Here is a 14,928-nt window from a genome sequence, read left to right on the forward strand (position 1 = left end):
AAAACAAATTCCTCACTGAACGATGGGATGAGTTTCTTTATATTAGCAACAAACTTTCGGACCGATTGGCTCTGAGCACTATGGGACTTAACATCTGAGGTCATTAGTCCCCTAGAACTTAGAACTACTTAAACCTAACTAACCTAAGGACATCACACACATCCATGCCCGAGGCAGGATTCGAACCTGCGACCGTAGCGATCGCGCGGTTCCAGACTGAAGCGCTTAGAACCGCTCGACCACCAGAGGCCGATCGGACCGATTCGGCAGTTTGCTGTGCCTCGTCAAGTTGACGCTTTGTTTGAAATTTCTTACGTCTTGCAACTCTGTAGCACTGTCTGAAGTTATGCACCTATCCACTGCTCCCCTTGAAATCACTGTAATCTTTGTCGCGCGCAATTTGAAGTGCATAACGTTTCTAGCATTTTTAGACTTAGAGAAAGCTTTTGACACTGTTGACTGGAATACTCTCTTTCAAATTATGAAGGTGGCAGGGGTAAAATACGGGGAGCGAAAGGCTGTTTACAATTTATACAGAAACCAGATGGCAGTCATAAGAGTCGAGAGGCATCAAAGGGAAGCAATGATTGAGAAGGGAGTGTGACAGGGTTGTAGCCCATCTGTACATTCAACAAGCAGTAAAGGAAAATCCATGGAGAAAAAATAAAAACTTGGAGGTTTGCCGACGACATTGTAATTGTGTCAGAGACAGCCAATGACCTGGAAGAGCAGCTGAACGGAATGCACAATGTCTTGAAAGGAGAATATAGGATGAACATCAACAAGTGCAAAACGAGGATAATGGAATGTAGTCGAATTAAGTCAGGTGATACTGAGGGTATTAGAGTAGGAAATGAGACACTTAAGGTAGTAAATGAGTTTTGGTATTTTGGGAGCAAAATAACTGATGATGGTCGAAGTGGAGAGGATATAAAAAAAAATGGTTCAAATCTCTCTGAGCACTATGGGACTTAACATCGGAGGTCATCAGTCCCCTAGACTTAGAACTACTTAAACCTAACCAAACTAAGGACATCACACACATCCATGCCGGAGGCAGGATTCGAACCTGCGACCATATCAGCAGCGCGGTTCCGGAATGAAGCCCATAGAACCGCTCGGTCACAACGGCCGGCAGGATATAAAATGTAGACTGGCTACGGCAAGGAAATCGTTTCTGAAGAAGAGAAATTTGTTAACATCGAGTATAGATTTAAGTGTCAGGAAGTCTTTTCTGAAAGTATTTGTATGGAGTGTAGCCACGTATGGAAGTGAAACATCGACGATAAACAGTTTAGAAGAAGATGAGAATAGAAGCTTTCGAAATGTCGTGCAACTGAAGAATGCTGAAGATTAAATGAGTAGATAACGTAACTATTGAGGAAGTACTGAATAGAATTGGGGAGAAGTGGAATTTGTGGCACAACTTGTCCAGAAGAAGGGATCGGTTGGTAGCACACTTTCTAAGGCATCAAGGGATCACCAATTTAGTACTGGAGGTAAGCGTGGAGGGCAAAAATCGTAGAGGGAGACCAAGAGACGAATAAGCTAAGCAGATTCAGAAGGATGTAGGCTGCAGTAGTTATTCGTAAATGGGCTCAAATGGCTCTGACCACTATGGGACTTAAATTCTGAGGTCATCAGTCCCCGAGAACTTAGAACTACTTAAACCTAACTAACCTAAGGACATCACACACATCCATGCCCGAGGCAGGATTCGAACCTGCTACCATAGCGGTCGCGCGGTTCCAGACTATAGCGCCTAGAACCGCTCTTCCACTCTGGCCGGCTATTCGGAAATGAAGAGGCTTGCTCAGGATAGAGTGCATCAGATCAGTCTCTGGACTGATGACCACACCAACAACAACGTAGTAGCTCACTCTCATGCACATCCTATAACTTGTATCGAGCAGCCTTGAAACGCGCAAACACCGGTTGTTGTATCAAGTGCGCCGTGTCCCCCATTGTACATCCGCAATTTTTCTTATGCACTACACGATCATATTGCTGCGGACTTATTCTAAATGTGTTCATAATTGTTTTTTTACTATGCTGTGGATGATCTTCCATGTACATAATTATGTTCAGAACCGGCTCCTTGGACAACGATTGTCCTTTACTATGTCCACTGGGGACGGGATTTGTGGCTCCCAGTCGGAAAAGAGTGACGAACTACATGGCTCGACTCCTGTTTCATTATCGCTTTCACTTGTTGAACGGGTATCGTCATCATTGTACTCATGGACATTGTCTGCACAGTCGAGTGCATACGTCACCACACATTCCACTGATTCATCTTGCAGAAACCTTAATATTTCATCTGCCACTTCTTGCTCACTCTGCGAAATTCCTTTGGTTCCTTTCTGATGAAATGTCAACTTCGGCAACCGTTGTTGTAAATATGATGCAATGCTTGCTTTGTTTGTTGTTGACATTGCTCTGCTTTGTATGAACACCACCACCAATGTAGCACTGTTGTGAGTTATTCGTCGTCTAAGCAGTTCACCTAGCCTCATGCTGTACTCACCTTGGATACCTTCAGGCCCGCCCCCTGTTACCGTTAGCAGCCATATTGCGGTTGCATGGTAGACAATATGTGGGGCACCGAATACCGTAAACATCATTGGCTTTGATGGTAGTGACTGTTTCCGGTGACAGATCGCCGGCCGGAGCGGCCGAGCGGTTCTAAGCGCTACAGTCTGGAGCAGCGCGACCACTACGGTCGCAGGTTCGAATCCTGCCTCGGGCATGGATGTGTGTGATGTCCTTAGGTTAGTTAGGTTTAAATAGTTCTAAGTTCTAGGGGACTGATGACCTCAGAAGTTAAGTCCCATAGTGCTCAGAGCCATTTGAACCATTTTTTGGTGACAGATCGCTAATCATGTGATCAAACAATAACTGGTCTTTCCGTCTACTTACGTGCAATATGTAACATTTGTTTACATCACGAATAAACTGCCAGTCCCCTTGACCAATCGTCGATCAGCTGAAGGTCTTCACACAGGGCGAGATGGACTCGCATCCAAACCCTGGTCCGCTTTCCATACACGTATTCGGTAGCTTTCCTTAAACTATTAAAGCAAAGGCTAGAATAATTTATTAGAAAAGACGCAGTCGGCTTCGTTCCCCATCCTACCCCAATCCGAGCTTATGCTGCGTCTCTGATGACTTCATCATCGACGGTTCGGTGAACTATAATCTCCTCTCCTGTTTAGCAGATCTTCTTACAAATCGCTATAATTTTCTGGCGTTCGAATAACCTATGTGTAACACAATAGTCCACTAGTAGATGAAGATCGGTGGAGAGCCAGGATGGCCCTAGTGTGGGTCTCACAGCGTCCTTGACTTGAGTATAAAAAGTACTTCATATATCTGCCAGTCTTTTGAAAGCTTACAAGTTGCATGGGTGTGTGTGTTTGTCCTTAGGATAATTTAGGTTAAGTAGTGTGTAAGCTTAGGGACTGATGACCTTAGCAGTTAAGTCCCATAAGATTTCACACACATTTGAACATTTTTTTGAACCAGACTTTGAGCTAAAGTCCTCGATTAAATTTCAAGCTTCTCCGCAGTATCTCGTGGAGAGAGGACATGTGAGTCTGTTGACGGTGATGTAAGTTGGATGAGAACGCTCGGTGCTATTTGGAGAGGAGCAAGCTACGTGCCGGGGCCGTATCCCCTCCATCGCTAGACGGCGCACGGCTAAGACACTGGACTCGCTTTCCAGAAGATGCTTCTTCAAATCGCCGTCCGGCCACCCACATTTAGATATTGCGTAGTTTCCCTAAACTGCTTAAGTCGAATGTTGGGATGGTACCTCCGAAAACTGATATGGCCTATTTCCTTCTCTATCTTTCTCCAGTCCGATATTCTGCACCGTCTTTAATGATCCTGTCGTCGACGGGACGTTAAACTGTAATCTTCTTTTGTACCCTCTTCATCAACATACAGCGCGCAGCTCGTGTTCTAGTGGTTGGCGCCACTGCCTTTAGATCGCGGGGTCTCGGACCGGTCGGGAAATTTCATCGCTCGGTATCTAGTTTTTTGTCTTGTTGTAATCATTATGTCTCATCTTCACCGAGGCACAAGTCGCCGAAGTGACGTCAAATAGAAAGACTTGTTACAGGCGGACGAACAACCCCAGGATGGGTCCCCTGGCCAATAATGCTATACGATCATTTCAAGAATCACCATACTACACAAACAACGCACTGCACTGTACACCCACACATTTCAGCTAGTTACACTCACAAGTTACAATTAAGAACAACCCTCATACATCGCTAGCAAAGAGACCGTTATGCACATAGGAAGAAAACAATTTCCGATTAGTTCATATTTGCCATGTTATTGGCAGAGAGAACCAGTGAGCACATTACTTTTTAATTACTAAGTCTACAGAGCGTCCGAAAAGTCTTTCCCTGATTACATAAATTGATAACTCAGGCTAGAAGTAAGATATAAATATGAAACTGGTGTCTAATTGTTTACAAACTATCAAAGTTTTTTTTCACACATCAGTAAACTTCCACATGAGCACCCTTGGTAGCACGTAGCACATCTAGGCGATATTCAATTTCCGTCCACACATTAGCCAACATCACTGGAGGGATCGATTCAACGACTGTGGTTATCCGTTGCCACAGGGTTTCAAGATCTGGTACACGTGTCGGTAGACCTCGTCCTTGACATAACCCCATAAAAAGAAGTCTAATGGGGTTATGTCAGGAGAGCGTGGAGGCCAAATCGTTGGCCCATAACGACCAATCCATCGCCGAGGAATGGTCATATCGAGATAGGCACGGACGTCCAAACCCCAATGAGGCGGTGCACCGTCTTGCTGAAACAAGACATTGGGGTGATACTGAAGCAGCTGATGAACAGCATACAGTTGCAACATGTCCAGATACACAGGCACTCTCAACGCTCAACGTTCGGACCGTGCTGTCGAACGTTAAAGCCGTCGGCACACGGACCGTTCATCCGAACGTTGAACGTTGAGCGTGCCGAGTTTCTGACGTCATAGCGTGGAATAGCACTTTCGGGAGTCTTTCCGAACGTGCAGAGCAATATCTGGCATGTCAGATATTCTGAGCGTGCGTCTGAGCGTTGACCAATGAGATGGCACAACGCCACCTACGTCACACGCACGCCGTCTCCCTTCAGTACAGAGTTGTGAGGCGCCATATTGGCGTTCATTTCAAGCCTATATGTATATATGCCGTTTCTGAGCACCAGCAAATTGAGAATCATTGGAAAACCCGTTGTTAATTCTGTGATTCGTTCCAATAAAATAACGAGAAACATCATATTCATGGCAAAAGAATTATTGTAACTTGCGTATTATGAGAGTAGGCTATTTGAAGGCAGTGACACAAGGATGATCCACCCAAAACGCATTGTTCTTGTACAATTTGTTATAATTAAATTTCAATTAGTAACGTATCTACGATAACGTTTTCTGCAACGGGTAACATACTTGGATTAATTGCGAGAGGTGTCCGCGTGTTGTTGGATTAGCGTAATGAATAGCGTAACTGTCTGGTATTTAGTTGATAGTTGGGGTGGTGGTTCGCTTCTTGACACTTCCGTATTTTATTTCTTAACATTAGCGTTTTTATTAGGTTCTGATACTTCATTATTAGTTTAATATAAGTATATACTATGATATTTGATATTATGTAAATATAAGTTCACCTTTTTTTGAGGGGTGCCTTTGTTCGATTGGCTTAATCTACAGGACAGCTTGCGCTACTTCCATAAAGATATTTTGCTCCTTTTCTTTTTCGCTTCGTAATTCACATGTTGCAAAGATTCTGCTGTTGGGTAGGAACAGTGATTGAGTAAGACTGACCTTGGGGTTTTAATAAAATGTGGGAATGATGAAATAATGTTTATCTTATGCGGAGAAGTATTCCAAATTTGTAACACACTGTTTGTAATGGAACTTTTATATGTCTCTGTCCTTATTGATTGGACATGGTACTTTCCTTTTCGTGGACGATGGAGGAAATGTGCGTTTTAATAGTGCTAACGTGGGAATTTTACGCGCGCCCGTTGAGTAAACAGTGTGATTTACGAACTAGAAACATCGCTCAACTGCCGCTGTAGTGCGTTGCGATCGCGTATACCACGTTGGGGCCCACGTACCGTATGCACAAGTCGCATCATTCCTGAGCGTTCAGCAGCACGTTGAACTTGGCACGCTCAACGTTAACGTTCGACAGCACGGTCCGTGTGCCGACGGCTTAAGCGTTAACGTTGAGCGTGCCAAGTTCAACGTGCTGCTGAACGCTCAGGAACGACGCGACTTGTGCACGCGGTACGTGGGACCCAATGTGGTATACGCGATCGCAACGCACTCCAGCAGCAGTGAGGGACGTTTCTAGTTCGTAAATCACATTGTTTACTCAACTGGCGTCCGTAAAATTCCCACGTTTCCTCTATTAGAACGCACATTTCCTCCATCGTCCACGAAAAGAAAGTACCATGTCCAATCAATAAGGACACAGACTTATAAAAGTTCCATTACAAACAGTGCGGTACAAATTTGGAATACTTATCCGCATAAGATAAACATTATTTCAAGAATCCCACATTTTAGCGAAACCCCAAGGCCAGTCTTACTTGATCACTGTTCCTACCCAGTAGCAGAATCTTTGCACCATGTGAATTACGAAGCGTAAAAGAAAAAGGAGCAAAATATCTTTATACAAGTAGCGCAAGCTATCCTGTAGATTAAGCCAATCGAACAAAGTCACCCCTCAGAAAAAGGTGACCGTATATTTACATAACATCACTATCATAGTATATACTTAAATTAATAATGAAGTATCAGAACCTAATAAAAACGCAAATGTTAGGAAAAAAATTTGGAAGTGTTATGACATGAACCACCACACCATCAAAGAACTCAATACGGAAGAGCAGCGCCACTCATTACGCTAAACCAACACCACACCTGGTGCATCTGCTATTATTACGTTATGTTGTTGTTGTTGTGGTCTTCAGTCCTGAGACTGGTTTGATGCAGCTCTCCATGCTACTCTATCCTGTGCAAGCTTCTTCATCTCCCAGTACCTACTGCAACATACATCCTTCTGAATCTGCTTAGTGTATTCATCTCTTGGTCTCCCCCTATGATTTTTACCCGCCACGCTGCCCTCCAATACTAAATTGGTGATCCCTTGATGCCTCAGAACATGTCCTACCAACCGATCCCTTCTTCTGGTCAAGTTGTGCCACAAACTTCTCTTCTCCCCAATCCTATTCAATACTTCATCATTAGTTATGTGATCTACCCATCTAATCTTCAGCATTCTTCTGTAGCACCACATTTCAAAAGCTTCTATTCTCTTCTTGTCCAAAGTATTTACCGTCCATGTTTCACTTCCATACATGGCTACACTCCATACAAATACTTTCAGAAATAACTTCCTGACACGTAAATCTATACTCGATGTTAACAAATTTCTCTTCTTCAGAAACGCTTTCCTTGCCATTGCCAGTCTACATTTTATATCCTCTCTACTTCGTCCATCATCAGTTATTTTGTTCCCCAAATAGCAAAACTCCTTTACTACTTTAAGTGTCTCATTTCCTAATCTAATACCCTCAGCATCACCCGACTTAACTCGACTACATTCCATTATCCTCGTTTTGCTTTTGTTGATGTTCATCTTATATCCTCCCTTCAAGACACCATCTATTCCGTTCAACTGCTCTTCCAAGTCCTTTGCTGTCTCTGACAGAATTACAATGTCATCGGCGAACCTCAAAGTTTTTATTTCTTCTCCATGGATCTTAATACCTACTCCAAATTTTTCTTTTGTTTCCTTTACTGCTTGCTCAATATAGAGATTGAATAACATCGGGGAGAGGCTACAACCCTGTCTCACTCCCTTCCCAACCACTGCTTCCCTTTCATGTCCCTCGACTCTTATAACTGCCATCTGGTTTCTGTACAAGTTGTAAATAGCCTTTCGCTCCCTGTATTTTACCCCTGCCACCTTTAGAATTTGAAAGAGAGTATTCCAGTCAACATTGTCAAAAGCTTTCTCTAAGTCTACAAATGCTAGAAACGTAGGTTTGCCTTTCCTTAATCTTTCTTCTAAGATAAGTCGTAAGGTCAGTATTGCCTCACGTGTTCCAGTATTTCTACGGAATCCAAACTGATCTTCCCCGAGGTCGGCTTCTACTAGTTTTTCCATTCGTCTGTAAAGAATTCGTGTTAGTACTTTGCAGCTGTGGCTTATTAAACTGATGGTTCGGTAATTTTCACATCTGTCAACACCTGCTTTCTTTGGGATTGGAATTATTATATTCTTCTTGAAGTCTGAGGGTATTTCGCCTGTTTCGTACATCTTGCTCACCAGATGGTAGAGTTTTGTCAGGACTGGCTCTCCCAAGGCCGTCAGTAGTTCCAATGGAATTTTGTCTACTCCGGGGGCCTTGTTTCGACTCAGGTCCTTCAGTGCTCTGTCAAACTCTTCACGCAGTATCGTATCTCCCATTTCATCTTCATCTACATCCTCTTCCATTTCCATAATATTGTCCTCAAGTGCATCGCCCTTGTATAGACCCTCTATATACTCCTTCCACCTTTCTGCTTTCCCTTCTTTGCTTAGAACTGGGTTTCCATCTGAGCTCTTGATGTTCATACATGTGGTTCTCTTATCTCCAAAGGTCTCTTTAATTTTCCTGTAGGCAGTATCTATCTTACCCATAGTGAGATAAGCCTCTACATCCTTACATTTGTCCTCTAGCCATCCCTGCTTAGCCAGTTTGCACTTCCTGTCGATCTCATTTTTGAGACGTTTGTATTCCTTTTTGCCTGCTTCATTTACTGCATTTTTATATTTTCTCCTTTCATCAATTAAATTCAATATTTCTTCTGTTACCCAAGGATTTCTACTAACCCTCTTCTTTTTACCTACTTGATCGTCTGCTGCCTTCACTACTTCATCCCTCAGAGCTACCCATTCTTCTTCTACTGTATTTCTTTCCCTCATTCCTTTCAATTGTTCCCTTATGCTCTCCCTGAAACTCTGTACAACCTCTGGTTTAGTCAGTTTATCCAGGTCCCATCTCCTTAAATTCCCACCTTTTTGCAGTTTCTTCAGTTTTAATCTACAGGTCATAACCAACAGATTGTGGTCAGAGTCCACATCTGCCCCTGGAAATGTCTTACAATTTAAAACCTGGTTCCTAAATCTCTGTCTTACCATTATATAATCTATCTGATACCTTTTAGTATCTCCAGGGTTCTTCCATGTATACAACCTTCTATCATGATTCTTAAACCAAGTGTTAGCTATGATTAAGTTGTGCTCTGTGCAAAATTCTATCAGGCGGCTTCCTCTTTCATTTCTTCCACCCAATCCATATTCACCTACTACGTTTCCTTCTCTCCCTTTTCCTACACTCGAATTCCAGTCACCCATGACTATTAAATTTTCGTCTCCCTTCACTATCTGAATAATTTCTTTTATTTCATCATACATTTCTTCAATTTCTTCGTCATCTGCAGAGCTAGTTGGCATATAAACTTGTACTACTGTAGTAGGTGTGGGCTTCGTATCTATCTTGGCCACAATAATGCGTTCACTATGCTGTTTGTAGTAGCTTACCCGCATTCCTATTTTCCTATTCATTATTAAACCTACTCCTGCATTACCCCTATTTGATTTTGTGTTTATAACCCTGTAGTCACCTGACCAGAAGTCTTGTTCCTCCTGCCACCGAACTTCACTAATTCCCACTATATCTAACTTTAACCTATCCATTTCCCTTTTTAAATTTTCTAACCTACCTGCCCGATTAAGGGATCTGACATTCCACGCTCCGATCCGTAGAACGCCAGTTTTCTTTCTCCTGATAACGACATCCTCTTGAGTAGTCCCCGCCCGGAGATCCGAATGGGGGACTATTTTACCTCCGGAATATTTTACCCAAGAGGACGCCATCATCATTTAATCATACAGTAAAGCTGCATGCCCTCGGGAAAAATTACGGCCGTAGTTTCCCCTTGCTTTCAGCCGTTCGCAGTACCAGCACAGCAAGGCCGTTTTGGTTATTGTTACAAGGCCAGATCAGTCAATCATCCAGACTGTTGCCCTTGCAACTACTGAAAAGGCTGCTGCCCCTCTTCAGGAACCACACGTTTGTCTGGCCTCTCAACAGATACCCCTCCGTTGTGGTTGTACCTACGGTACGGCTATCTGTATCGCTGAGGCACGCAAGCCTCCCCACCAACGGCAAGGTCCATGGTTCATGGGGGGGTTATACCTAGCTGAAAATCTTAATCGTAGATAAGTTACTAATTGAAATTTAATTATAACAAATTGTACCAAGAAAAATGCGTTTTGAGTGGATCTTCAGTGTGTCGCTGCCTTAAAATAGCCTATTCTCATAATACGCAGGTTACAATAATTCCTTTTCCACAAATATGATGTTTCTCATTATTTTATTGGAACGAATCACAGAATTAACAACCGGTTTTCCAGTGATTCCCAATTTGCTGGTGCTCAGAAACGGCACATTTACATATGGGCTTGAAATGAATGCCAATATGGCGCCTCACAACTCTATACTGAAGGGAGACGGCGTGCTTGTGACGTAGGTGGCGTTGTGCCATCTCATTGTCAACGCTCAGACGCACGCTCAGAATATCTGACATGCCAGATATTGCTCTGCACGTTCGAAAAGACTCCCGAATATGCTGTTCCACGCTATGACGTCAGAAACTCGACACGCTCAACGCTCAACGTTCGGATGCACGGTCCGTGTGCCGACGGCTTTAACGTTGAGCGTGGAAAGTTCAACGTGCTGCTGAACGCTCAGGAACGATGCGACTTGTGCATACGGTACGTGGGCCCCAACGTGGTATACGAGATCGCAACGCACTCCAGCGACAGTTGAGGGATGTTTCTAGTTCGTAAATCACACTATTTATTCAATGGGAGCGCATAAAATTCCCACGTTAGCTCTATTAAAACGCACATTTCTTCCATCGTCCACGAAAACGAAAGTACCATGTCCAATCAATAAGGACACAGGCTTATAAAAGTTCCATTACAAACAGTGTGTTACAAATTTGGAATACTTCTCTGCATCAGATGAACATTATTTCATTATTCCCACGTTTTAGTAAAACTCTAAGGTCAGTCTTACTTGATCACTGTTCCTACCCAGTAGCAGAATCTTTGCAACAAGTGAATTACGAAGAGTAAAAGAAGAAGGAGCAAAATATCTTTATTCAAGTAGCGCAAGCTGTCCTTTAGATTAAGCCAATCGAACCAAGTCACCCCTCAAAGAAGGTGAACTTGTATTTACATAACATCAAATATTATAGTCTATACTTATATTAAACTAATAATGAAGTATCAGAACCTAATAAAAACGCGAATGTTAGGAAAAAAATTTGGTTGTGTCAGGACGCGAACCACCGCCCAAACAAAACAAAAAAAAAAAAAAACTAATTATACGTCAATGACGCTATTCATTACGCTAAACCAATAACATGCTTGTCAAATCTAATGATAGTATCTTAGCGCTTGTTAAAAACCTTAATCGTAGATATGTTACTAAATGAAATTTAATTATAACAAATTGTGCCAAGAACAATGTGTTTTGGGTGGATCTTCAGTGTGTCGCTGCCTTCAAATAGCCTACTCTCATTATACGCAAGTTACAATAATTCTTTTGCCACGAATATGATGTTTCTCATTATTTTTTTGGAACGAATCACACAGTTAACAACGGATTTTGCAGTGATTCTCTATTTTTCTGGTGCTCGGAATGGCATATACAGGGTGTTACAAAAAGGTACGGCCAAACTTTCAGGAAACATTTCTCACACACAAATAAAGAAAAGATGTTATGTGGACATGTATCCGGAAACGATTAATTTCCATGTTAGAGCTCATTTTAGTTTCGTCAGTATGTACTGTACTTCCTCGATTCACCGCCATGATTTCATACGGGATACTCTACCTGTGCTGCTAGAACATGTGCCTTTACAAGTACGACATAACATGTGGTTCATGCACGATGGAGCTCCTGCACATTTCAGTCGAAGTGTTCGTACGCTTCCCAACAACAGTTTCGGTGACCGATGGATTGGTTGAGGCGGACCTGTTCCATGGCCTCTGCGCTCTCTTGACCTAAACCCTCTTGACTTTCATTTATGGGGGCTTTTGAAAGCTCTTGTCTACGCAACCCCGGTACCAAATGTAGAGACTCTTCGTGCTCGTATTGTGGACGGCTGTGATACAATACGCCATTCTCCAGGACTGCATCAGCGCATCAGGGATTCCATGCGACGGAGGGTGGATGCATGTATCCTCGCTAACGGAGGACATTTTGAACATTTCCTGTAACAGAGTGTTTGAAGTCACGCTGGTAAGTACTGTTGCTGTGTGTTTCCATTCCATGAATAATGTGATTTGAAGAGAAGTAATAGAATGAGCTCTAACATGGAAAGTAAGCGTTTCTGGACACATGTCCACATAAGATATTTTCTTTCTTTGTGTGTGAGAAATGTTTCCTGAAAGTTTGGCCGTACCTTTTCGTAACACCCTGTATACATATAGGCTTGAAATGAATGCCAATATGGCGCCTCACAACTCTGTATTGAAGGGCGACGGCGTGCTTGTGACGTAGTTGGCGTTGTGCCATCTCATTGGTCAACGGTCAGACGCACGCTCAGAATATCTGACATGCCAGATATTGCTCTGCACGCTCGGAAAGACTCCCGAGCGTGCTATTCCACGCTGTGACGTCAGAAACTCGGCACTCTCAGCGTTCGGATGCACGGTCCGTGTGCCGACGGCTTAACGGTCATACGGACAGAAGAGGTTCCGAGGTTGAGTCGCGTCGCGAGCTGAGATCTACCGCGTCATTCGCGAAACGCCGGACGACACCAGCAGACCGCGAGCTATCGGCCAGGCAGCCCGCGCGGGTGGACTGGCGCCACCTCCGTGGCACTCCCAGAGCGCGGTCCGCGGCGGAAAGAATACTGGTGACGCGCAGCACCTGGAGTGGGTCGCGGCGGAGGCGGCGCCGCCCACGCAGCGGCTGCGCGCTGCCAGCCCGCAGCTCGCGGCCGCCGCCGCCGCCGCCAGTCGCCAGCCGCTCGCACTGGTCGCTGTCGCCCCGCGCCGCTCGTAAGTAAGCTCGCCTCGCAGCTTGGCCTTGCCGTGCGCTCGCGCCGACGCCGCAGTCACTAGGCCGACCTCCCGCCGGCCGGGAAGCGCCCAGCGTCGCTAGTAGTAGAAGCACCCGTTACCTGTCTAACTTTTCTGACGAGATATCGGCTGTTAGATCGCGGGGCGACCTTACGCGTATATTTTGCTGCCTCGTTCTACACTGCCGGAGCAGTGATCGGTGAACACTTAAGTGAATTGTGAACGTTACCTAAAACATCAGTTACTTAAATATTTATTACGAATACATTCTATTTTAAATGCGAGCATTTTAGGTTAGGCTTTACTTTGACTGTTATTGACGTTTAATGACACAAGTTTACTATTTCCAGTCACTGTTTATTTATCTTCACGACGCGTTTCAAAGGTTTAAACCTCCATCATCAGGTGGATTTACATTTGTTAGTATGACATGTGTGTGTGTGTGTGTGTGTGTGTGTGTGTTTTGTGTTACGATTTTTTGGAGAAATTTATGGCACTGTCTAGTGAAGAAACAAAACACTATTTCAGAAAATGGTTTTGGGTTTCTTTTGACAAAAAATTAGACGTATATTTAACGGCAAAAATAAAATAAGTAAAATAGACTACGACTGGAGGTACTCTATTTTACTTATTTTTTCCCGTTAGATATACGTTTAGTTTTTTGTCAAGAGAAACCCAAAACCATGGCCGGCAGGAGTGGACGGGCAGTTCTAGGTGCTGCAGTCTGGAACCGAGCGACAGCTACGGTCGCAGGTTCGAATCCTACCTCGGGCATGGATGTGTGTGATGTCCTTAGGTTAGTTAGGTTTAATTAGTTCTAAGTTCTAGGCGACTGATGACGTCAGAAGTTAAGTCGCATAGTGCTCAGAGCCAGTTGAACCAAAACCATGTTCCGAAATGGTGTTTTGTTTCTCCAGTAGACAGTGCCATAAGTTCCTCCAAAAAATCGTAACACAGCACACACACACGTGTCATACTAATGAATGTAAATCCACCTGATGATGGAAGTTTAAACATTCGAAACGCGGCTTGGATATAAATAAACAGTGACTGGTAACAGTAAACTTGTTTCAAAAATGGTTGGTTCAAATGGCTCTGAGCACTATGGGACTTAACATCTGTGGTCATCAGTCCCCCAGAACTTAGAACTACTTAAACCTAACTAACCTAAGGACATCACACACATCCATGCCCGAGGCAGGATTCGAACCTGCGACGGTAGCAGTCGCGCGGTTCCGGACTGAGCGCCTAGAACCGCTAGACCACCGCGGCCGGCAAACTTGTTTCGTTTAATACTATATTTGCATCCATATCCGTACTATCCGAACCATTATTAAGTACGTAGCAGCGGCTACTTCTCCTTATAACTTACTAGTATTAAGGTTGATTTCCGTTCCGTGGAAGGAAGGACTGTTTAAATGCTTCTGTGAACGCTGTTGTTAGTCTGCTCCTGTCTTCGCGGTCACTAGGGGAACATTTCATAGGGAATTTCAGTGTATTTCTAGGATCCTCACAATGTACTAGTTACATTTTCTAAATAGATTTCCGCTGGATAGTAGGCGTCTGTCTTCGAGCGTCACCCAGCTAAGATTTTTCAGCTCTCCCGTGAGTCCAAAAAACTTGTCACCATTCGTATCGTCCTTCCTTGTATACGTTCAATATCCCTGTTAGTTCTATTGGCATAGGCCCTACACTTTCGAGCATTATAATACGATTAGGGGAAGAGTGTTTTATAAGCAATCTC

General features: G+C 43.8%; 1 protein-coding gene across 3 annotated transcripts in view; it reads left to right on the forward strand.

Annotated features, from left to right (window-relative positions):
• LOC126469881 (uncharacterized) overlaps positions 1-14,928 on the forward strand; it is a 284,993-nt gene that overhangs the window by 128,627 nt on the left and 141,438 nt on the right. Inside the window, exon 1 of one of the 3 annotated variants that reach the window (XM_050097211.1) lies at positions 13,143-13,167. The exons of the other annotated variants lie outside the window; for them this stretch is intronic. The gene's annotated coding sequence lies outside the window, so the exon portion shown is untranslated. Of the gene's footprint in view, positions 1-13,142; positions 13,168-14,928 lie in introns of those variants that run through there. 3 annotated transcript variants of the gene reach the window in all.

This window comes from Schistocerca serialis, chromosome 3, assembly GCF_023864345.2.
Source record: "Schistocerca serialis cubense isolate TAMUIC-IGC-003099 chromosome 3, iqSchSeri2.2, whole genome shotgun sequence".
NCBI classification, from domain to species: Eukaryota; Metazoa; Arthropoda; class Insecta; order Orthoptera; family Acrididae; genus Schistocerca; species Schistocerca serialis.